This window comes from Electrona antarctica (genome assembly GCF_951216825.1).
Source record: "Electrona antarctica genome assembly, chromosome: 6".
Taxonomy (NCBI): Eukaryota; Metazoa; Chordata; class Actinopteri; order Myctophiformes; family Myctophidae; genus Electrona; species Electrona antarctica.
In genome coordinates this window covers 11,281,021-11,289,782 of record NC_136811.1, presented here as the reverse complement: position 1 = coordinate 11,289,782, position 8,762 = coordinate 11,281,021, and the positions used below count along the sequence as shown (strand labels likewise).

The window sequence follows — 8,762 nt, the reverse complement described above, 5'->3', positions numbered from 1 at the left end:
AAGACCTGAAGATCTAATCTGCATTTGTATTAGATGGAAAAAACGAAATACTGTAAAGGCGTTTGTAAATGTATTTTAATTGGTTAGATATCACAAGTTGGCTCTGATCAATTCTTAAAGGAGTCTTGGTAGACGAGAAACTTGGCTGGAAATAACACATAAATCTCATTTCCATAAAGGTTTTTTTATCCACAACATTTTCTGGGCCGGTACACATGTTTCTTACCTCCACAGTATTTACTACAGAAGATTGTTAGAACTGTTACTTTTTATAATGCTTTTATATTACTTTTTACTAATGCTGCTAGGCCTACATACTTACACCTAGAAACCCCATTCAAACCTATTTAGGTTCATCTTACGGTTTACATGTTTGCCTGAAAAGGAATCTTCTTTGAAAAAAGCACTTTCATCTAGAAACTCCATTCAGCTTACTGTGGGCACACATGCTGGAACGTTTTACTTTGAAATGTTTTGGAGTTTCTGAGTTATTTAACTTAAACGCCCAATGCATTCTCAATGGCAATAGCACAAACTTTGGCATGCTACTAGTCCTACATACTTACACCTAGAAACCCCATTCAAACCTATTTAGGTTCATCTTACGGTGGACATGTTTGCCTGAAAAGGAATCTGAAATGTTTAATAGTTTTAGAAATATAGTTCAAACCCCACTCAAATCTTTACTTGCCAAAATCTGCCATTGACCCCCATTCTGAATTTCTCAAATTTGAAAGCACTATATTTCTAAAACTATGAAACATTTCAAAGATTCCTTTTCAGGCAAACATGTCCACCGTAAGATGAACCTAAATACGTTTGAATGGGGTTTCTAGGTGTAAGTATGTAGGACTAGTAGCATGCCAAAGTTTGTGCTAATGCCATTGAGAATGCATTGGGTGTTTAAGTTAAATAACTCAGAAACTACAAAACATTTCAAAGTAAAAAGTTCCAGCATGTGTCTCCACAGTAAGCTGAATTATAAATAGTGTGAATGGAGTTTCTAGGTGAAAGTGATTTTTTGACGTGCCACTATCTGCCATTGAGCCCCATTATACATTTCTCAAATTTGAAAGCACTATATTTCTAAAACTTTGAAACATTTCAAAGATTCCTTTTCAGGCAAACATGTCCAGCGTAAGATGAACCTAAATAGGTTTGAATGGGGTTTCTAGGTGTAAGTATGTAGGACTAGTAGCATGCCAAAGTTTGTGCTATTGCCATTGAGAATGCATTGGGCGTTTAAGTTAAATAACTCAGAAACTACAAAACATTTCAAAGTAAAACGTTCCAGCATGTGTCTCCACAGTAAGCTGAATTATAAAACGTGTGAATGGAGTTTCTAGGTGAAAGTGATTTTTGACGTGCCACTATCTGCCATTATATATTTCTCACATTTAAAGCACTATATTTCTAAAACTGTGAAACATTTCAAAGATTCCTTTTCAGGCAAACATGTCCACCGTAAGATGAATGGGGATTCTAGGTGTAAGTATGTAGGACTAGTAGCATGCCAAAGTTATAATTCTTTTCAGAAGGACTACTATAGCATGTCGTTTTTCGTGATTTTGGACTATTTGAAAAAAAGATGAAAATCATGAAAAAACGACATACTATAGTTCATGGTTTCGGACGGCATAATATAGCATGTCGTTTTTCGTGATTTTGGAGGATTTGAAAAAAGATGAAAATCATGAAAAAACGACATACTATAGTCCATGGTTTGGGACGGCATAATATATTACATCATATTTTCATGATTTTGGAACACTGTCAGAGCCAGGACTTGAACCTGCTTCCCTGATTCCCTGATTCCCAGGCAGGCTCTGTACCCAGTGAGCCACTGTGCATGCTCTTCTTAAAAGGCCAAATAGATAATGATAGAAGAGCCAGAGACTTGTTTCCATTGTGGTTCATAAACATTCGAACGTCTAGAGATAAACAACAGCAAAAGAAACAATAGACAAATCTCCTGTTATTTTATTTTTTGTATTTTATTTTTGTATCAATGTTGTACTCAAAGGAAACAGCAGACTGCATTGTGGCAGGTAGCAAGTAGATCAGTGACTTAGCACACTGGCTGCATGATCTTAGCCTGGCTAATAAGCCAGACTAATATCACACAACACTGTCGCGGTAGGCAACTTTTTTTTGCCAACGGCTGATTCGGTCTGGTTTATTAACCAGGCTAGCATGATCTGGCCATTGTGGGTTCAAACCCCACTCAAATCTTTACTTGCCAAAATCTGCCATTGACCCCCATTCTGAATTTCTCAAATTTGAAAGCACTATATTTCTAAAACTATGAAACCTTTCAAAGATTCCTTTTCAGGCAAACATGTCCAGCGTAAGATGAACCTAAATTGGTTTGAATGGGGCTTCTAGGTGTAAGTATGTATAGGACTAGTAGCATGCCAAAGTTTGTGCTATTGCCATTGAGAATGCATTGGGCGTTTAAGTTAAAGGACCTATAACATAAAATTCAACTTTTTCAATTTCTTTTGTGTTTTTGGGGCTCCCATATGTGTTTTCTATCCCCACAAATAACCAATTCTGAACAATCAGGCTTTCATATCATATGGGAGTTTTAATGGAAATTGCTCTCAGGAACAGCTCAACTGATTTTGGCCTCATCGTGATGTCATCAATGTCACCCTACTTTGTATAATTGTCTCCACCAGGCCGAAGGCATGGGGAGAGAGTATGTTTTGCACTCCGTCCGTCCGTCCGTCCGTGTGTGTGTGTGTGTGTCCGTCCGTCCGTCCGTCCTTCCGTCTGTGAACAGCTAATCTCCGGCACCGTTAACCCGGTCGATGCCAAATTTTGCACACACACTCCCTGGATGCCAACGATGAACCTCTGCCCCAAAATTTCCAGAACGGCCTGTTATAGCGCCACCAGGAGGCCGCTTTGTGCAAAACAAGTTTTTGGACAGTACACCTACAGATTTTGTCCCAAAATCACGCAAATTGGTACACAGTCTCTCTAGAGCCATTCAACGAAACGGGTCTTTCAGATTTCTCAGACTCCATCCTGATTGGCTAAGATTGGCTTCCAAAGTTCGCAGGAGTGCTCAGTTGCTGCAAATCATGAACACATTGTGTGATTTCCGTGAAATTGTGCACGCACATTCCCACTAGGCCGAGGAGGAAATGCCACATGAACATTTTCAACTCAGCCTCATGGTGGCGCTATAACTGGCCGAAAAGTGTTTTTACCTCTAACTGCACGGATCTGTGGATAACTTTGTATGCCAACTCCCTAGAGGCCAAGGAAAAACCTTTGCCTGGAATTTTTCACATCTGCTCTTTATAGCGCCACCAGGAGGCCGACATATGTAAAACACATTTTCTAATATTACTCCTTCAGATTTTATCCAAATTTCACGCAAATCGGTACACATGCTCTTCATAGTCATGTGATCAAGACGGGTTTGTTTGATTTCTCATAATCCACCCTCATTGGCTACGATTGGCTTCTAAACTTTTCAGGAGTAGCCCGCTTTCTACCCGCTTTGTACAAATCGCCACAACTACTCAACGCAGCGTCCGATTGTGGTGAAACTGTGCATGCATATTCCCACTAGGCTTTGGAAGAAATGCCACTTGACAGTTTTCAAATCAGCCTCATGGTGGCGCTACAACAGGCCAAGCCGCGTCACACACACACACACACACACACACACACACACACACACACACACACACACACACACACACACACACACACACACACACACACACACACACACACACACACACACACACACACACACACACACACACACATGTTTATATATTGCTCCTAAACATTTTGACAAACATCACACACACACTCCTATCCTCCTGGTGGAGACCTGTGCCCAGAAGGGCACTTTTTTTGTATCTGTTGACGAAATTGTCCAATATATGTAGTTTTGGTTTTAGTCATCGTAGCTTAGTTTTTATTTTGTTTTTGTGAATTTGTCAGTGAATAAGGTAGTCAACAATAATTTAACTTTAGTCAATTAAATCAATATTTTTATACATGTCCACTGCTGACTTCTTGTCTTGTAACTTGTTGTAAGGACTACCGATCAGCACGGTATGACAGTATCATGGTCAAAATCGATACTGTCAGTTAAATTCATACCTTTTATACTGTCAACCCTTAGTAACTAACAGTATACCGTTTTAAGGTATTGGTATCAAGCAGCCATGGTTCTGAACCATAAGCTATAGGGTGATGAATCATATTGAAAGAACATATTGTATAATGCAAAGTTTTTGGTGTTTTATGAATTGCAATATTTAACCTACTTATTATAGGTAAAGTCATTTTGTGCAGTACAAACACACTTTTTTTTAATGGGCCATAGAACATTTACTCAATGCAAACTAGCCTATTGTATCTTAAGATGTACTGACGTCACATGCTGGTAACATGTTATTAATTACTAACAGCAAACGGTATGTATACCATCTGTATACATAGAGTAGTTTTGTGTTTAGTTTTTAGTGCAATTCAAAACTGAACCATGTAAGAAATTCACAATTTAACCTTTTAACCCCATGCATATGATGAGACATTCTTTGATGATTTGATCCCTTTTATAGCCTATTTTGTTGACCGAGGGTCCCCAAGGGGTACAGTATATACTTGGTCCCCTCCTCTATTCCCTCTACACCAAATCTCTTAGCTGGAAATAGTCAATCTACAAGCTCACAATGTGTGTTATTTTCTCTGAATGTTTGCCTATATTATGACCTAGAATAGTGATGTTAGGGTTGAGATGCTGCTGTGGTTGAAAAAGTTGTAGGAACAACTTGTAAAAATGGAGATTACATTTTTGTATTGTCCAGATAAAAAAACAATATGTAATAATAAACAACAATATAAATAAACAATATAAACAACAATTATAAAACAATATATAAATGTACACTATTTACAATATATATTTACAGTATGAATCTCTGAAGTATAGAGTCTATAAAGCATCATCATGGAGGAGAAACGCCATGTGCACGGCAGACAAGCTCCAAGTACTGCAGCCTCTGAAGCAGCTGCTTATTGTCCCCCTCCAGCGCCTTGACGCTGCTCTCCAGAGACTGCACGTAGGTTTTCTTCTTCTCTCGGGACATTCTGGCCGCTTCCTTGTTCCGCTGCAGATAGAGCACCTTCGTCTGCTCGGCGTCCATGATGACGGAACGCTGGAACCGGCCCCTCTTCTTCAGCACGGCAGCCTTCTGAGGAAGACCGGGGCTGCTGCTGCTGCGGGGGCTGAGCGTGGGGACCGCCGTCCACGTCCCCTGTGGTGGAACACCGTCGCTGGTTGTGGTGGTGTCGGCCCATCGTGTGGTGTTGGCCCATGCCAGGCCCATCGTGGTCCCATGAGAAACGCTTGAGGAGGAGCCATGGCTTTGTGCGGTGGTCGTCTGAGGACGGTGCTCAGTAGTGGTGGTGGTGGTGGTGGTGTCCATCACCGTTGTCCCCTGAGAGAGGCTTGAGCCGGGGCTAAAAAGGTCAAACAATGCAGCCATTTCTTCATCCACATTGTCACTACGGCTATTGGTGGACATCACTGTCCCCCGATGGGGGAGGCTGGAGTCATCGGGGCCGTATGCGGCTGCGCTGGGCATCACTGTCCCCCGATGGTGGAGGCTGGAGGCATCGGGGCCGTATGCGGCTACGCTGGGCATCACTTTCCCCTGATGAGGGAGGCTGGAGTCATCGGGGGAAAACAGCAGCTCATAATAAGGGCCAGCCTGCAGAGTTGGGATGTCCCTACAGGGTTGCAGGTCATAATACTGCAGCAAGGCAGCAGCACCGTCCTGCACCTGCATCTCCTCCATAGAGGTGGAATAAGCAGCATCAAGGACACCACATGCTGTCTCCTCCTTCACCACTGCGGTGGGAGGAAGAGGACCAATGTTGAGCATCTCTCCGCCGATATTTCAGATGAGCTTTGAATAAAGCTTTAAAGTGTAACAGAATGTTACTCTCTGGTTGATATGGTGAGGTCTAGTGGCCACACAGTGATGTTGTTGCTGCTCCTTTCTCTGTATCTCTCCCTTTGAACTGTGCTGGACAAAGACAAAGTGTGAATGAGGTGTTGAGCTTAACGTTCACCTTTTATTTGGGGGAACTGGTCAATCACAGCAGGTTTTCTCCCATCAACAAACATGGTTGCCACGGCGACGCGGAAGCGGCGTCGCTGTTCCGCGACATTTTTTTAAACTAGAACTGTCGTTGGGAACTCGGCATGTGATTGGCTGAGATAACTCGACTTATGATTGGCTCAATGGCTGAGACGCTGGAGCAGAGCCAGCCAAACAAATGGTTTGTTTACATGAAAAATAAAACGGAAGATAAAGCCACCAGCCAGCAGATGGTAGTGTTGTAGCTTGTTGTTAGCAAAGCATTGAAGCAGCATCTCTTAAAAGAGGGACGTTGATTTGTCCATGAGCGCTCCGCACCGGCGTCTCAGCCAATCATAAGTCGAGTTATCTCAGCCAATCACATGCCGAGTTGCCAACGATCATCTAGTTTAAAAAAATGTCGCGGAACTGCACAGCGCTTCCGCGTCGCCGAGACAACCCTGTTTGTTGATAGCCTCGGTGTCAGGCTTACGCTTGTTGATGGGAGGAAACTTGTGCTGTGATTGGCCAGTTCCCCAAATAAAAGGTGAACGTGAAGCTCAACACCTCATTCACACTTTGTCTTTGTTCAGCACAGTTCAAAGGGAGAGATACAGAGAAAGGAGCAGCAACATCATCACTGTGTGGCCACTAGACCTCACCATATCCATGATGTCTTACAAACGTAGAGACAGAAAGCCTTCATGCAGCGACTCAGGAGATGATTCCACCTGTACAGCAGATGAATATGACTCCATGGTTTCAACTGGAGACAGCAGAAAGAAGAGGAGAGGAGGGGTGAAGCGTGAGGCAGGTCAGGAGGAGGAGGCAGCCGTAGTCCAACTGCAAAGACCCAAGAAGACACGTGGCCGTGTAAAGTTAGACAATGAGTTCATTGAGAACACATTAAGGCGACGCAAAATCTTCAGCGTTCGTAAAAATGGTGTAATAAAAAAGATTGAAGAGCTCACCAAGCTGACAGGAACCCAGGTTCTGTTTCTGGTGGCCAGTGAAACGGGACACATCTACAAATTTGCCTCCGACAAGCTCCAGCCCATGTTCACTAGTGAGGCGGGCAATGCCCTGATTCAATCCTGCCTCAATTCACCACAGGGCTCACCACCCCACGATGATGATGCTCCCACGGATACTGGAGGCAGCAGAAAGAGGAGGAGGAGAGGAGGGGTTAAGCGTGAGGCAGCTCAGAAGGAGGAGGCAGCCGTAGTCCCACTGCAAAGACCCAAGAAGACACGTAGCCGTGTAAAGTTAGACAGAGCCACGGCTGCCCCGGGCAACAAAGAGAAGATGGACCTCACCTTCCAAGCTTCTGAGGACGAGAGCCTGGGCAGCACTAATGATGAATCGAAACCATCTTTCAACAACATCATGGCCAGTCTACCAGGAACCGCCACCACCCGTGCTCAGTCCATGTTGCCCACAACCACCTCCACTGTGCAGGAGAGCAGCGGGCTACAGGTACAACAGCACAGCCATGCCCCCACGTCCTCCCCACCTCCCCACAATGATGATGCTCCCACGGATGTGAGTGCCACGGCTGCCCCGGGCTTCAAAGAGAAGATGGACCTCACCTTCCAAGCTTCAGAGTCGGAGAGCCTGGCCAGCACTAATGATGAATCGACACCATCTTGTTTCAACATTCTACCAGCGACCACCAGCAGCAGCAGTGACCAGTCCATGGTGCCCACAACCACCTCCACTGTGCAGGAGAGCAGCGGGCTGGAGGTACAACAGCACAGCCATGCCCCAGCGTCCTCCCTGCTGCCCATGGAGGGTCATGTGATGTACCCCAGTGCCTCAGACACAGTGATGTACAACATCTCTGACTTTCAGTGGTCACATGAGGAAATGATGGAATTTGCACTGAGCATATGCGCTGCTGATAGCCTATAGGCAGTTCGACATGCAGCGTCAGTGTGCAAGGGACAGAGAAAAGGCGTTCATATGCGACAATCTTTTGTGAGCGACTACTATGCACAGCTTTGTGTGTCTGTCTGTCTGTTTGAGCACGGAATGTGATGTACGATGATGTATGATTATAAGAGCGCCGCTCACTTCACACAAGTGTGATTTTATTTGTGTCATTCTATGTCATTTTCTTCGTTATGTAACACATTCTGTGGGACAATCCCAACATTGTGCTCCTGTATATACTGTAAATAAGTTATTGTTATAAGTCATAATTGTATGTTTGTATATTCAGTGACAAATAAAACTTCTTGAATCTTGAACAGCAAAGTGTATTTCTCTCTGTAATTATAAGTGAGTGGTTTCACTGAGGAAAATTGTCTTTCATCAATTGCTATAGTTACACATTGCTTGATGATAGGTTAGGACACGTATATCACATGGGCTTAAATTAATGATATTGATTCCTCGGCTCGATCCCCATCGCCCCCCAGGTCTGTTCACCCCCAGTCAGTGTTTTAGTTTAAGATTGTGACGCTTTAAGGCTTGATGAAGGAACAACTCCAAAATGCATGTGTATTGTGTGTGTGTGTGTGTGTGTGTGTTTCTCACAAGTCACAACACACGTGACTCTTGATGTATGGAGAACATGGAGTCACAGCCTGGGGAGAGACATATCTTGTGTAATATATTGAATTTGGGGGTATATTGCATACA

General features: G+C 43.6%; 1 protein-coding gene across 1 annotated transcript in view; it reads left to right on the top strand.

The window, feature by feature from the left end:
* mboat7 (membrane bound O-acyltransferase domain containing 7) overlaps nucleotides 1-8,762 on the top strand; it is a 184,530-nt gene that overhangs the window by 122,118 nt on the left and 53,650 nt on the right. The window lies entirely within an intron of this gene.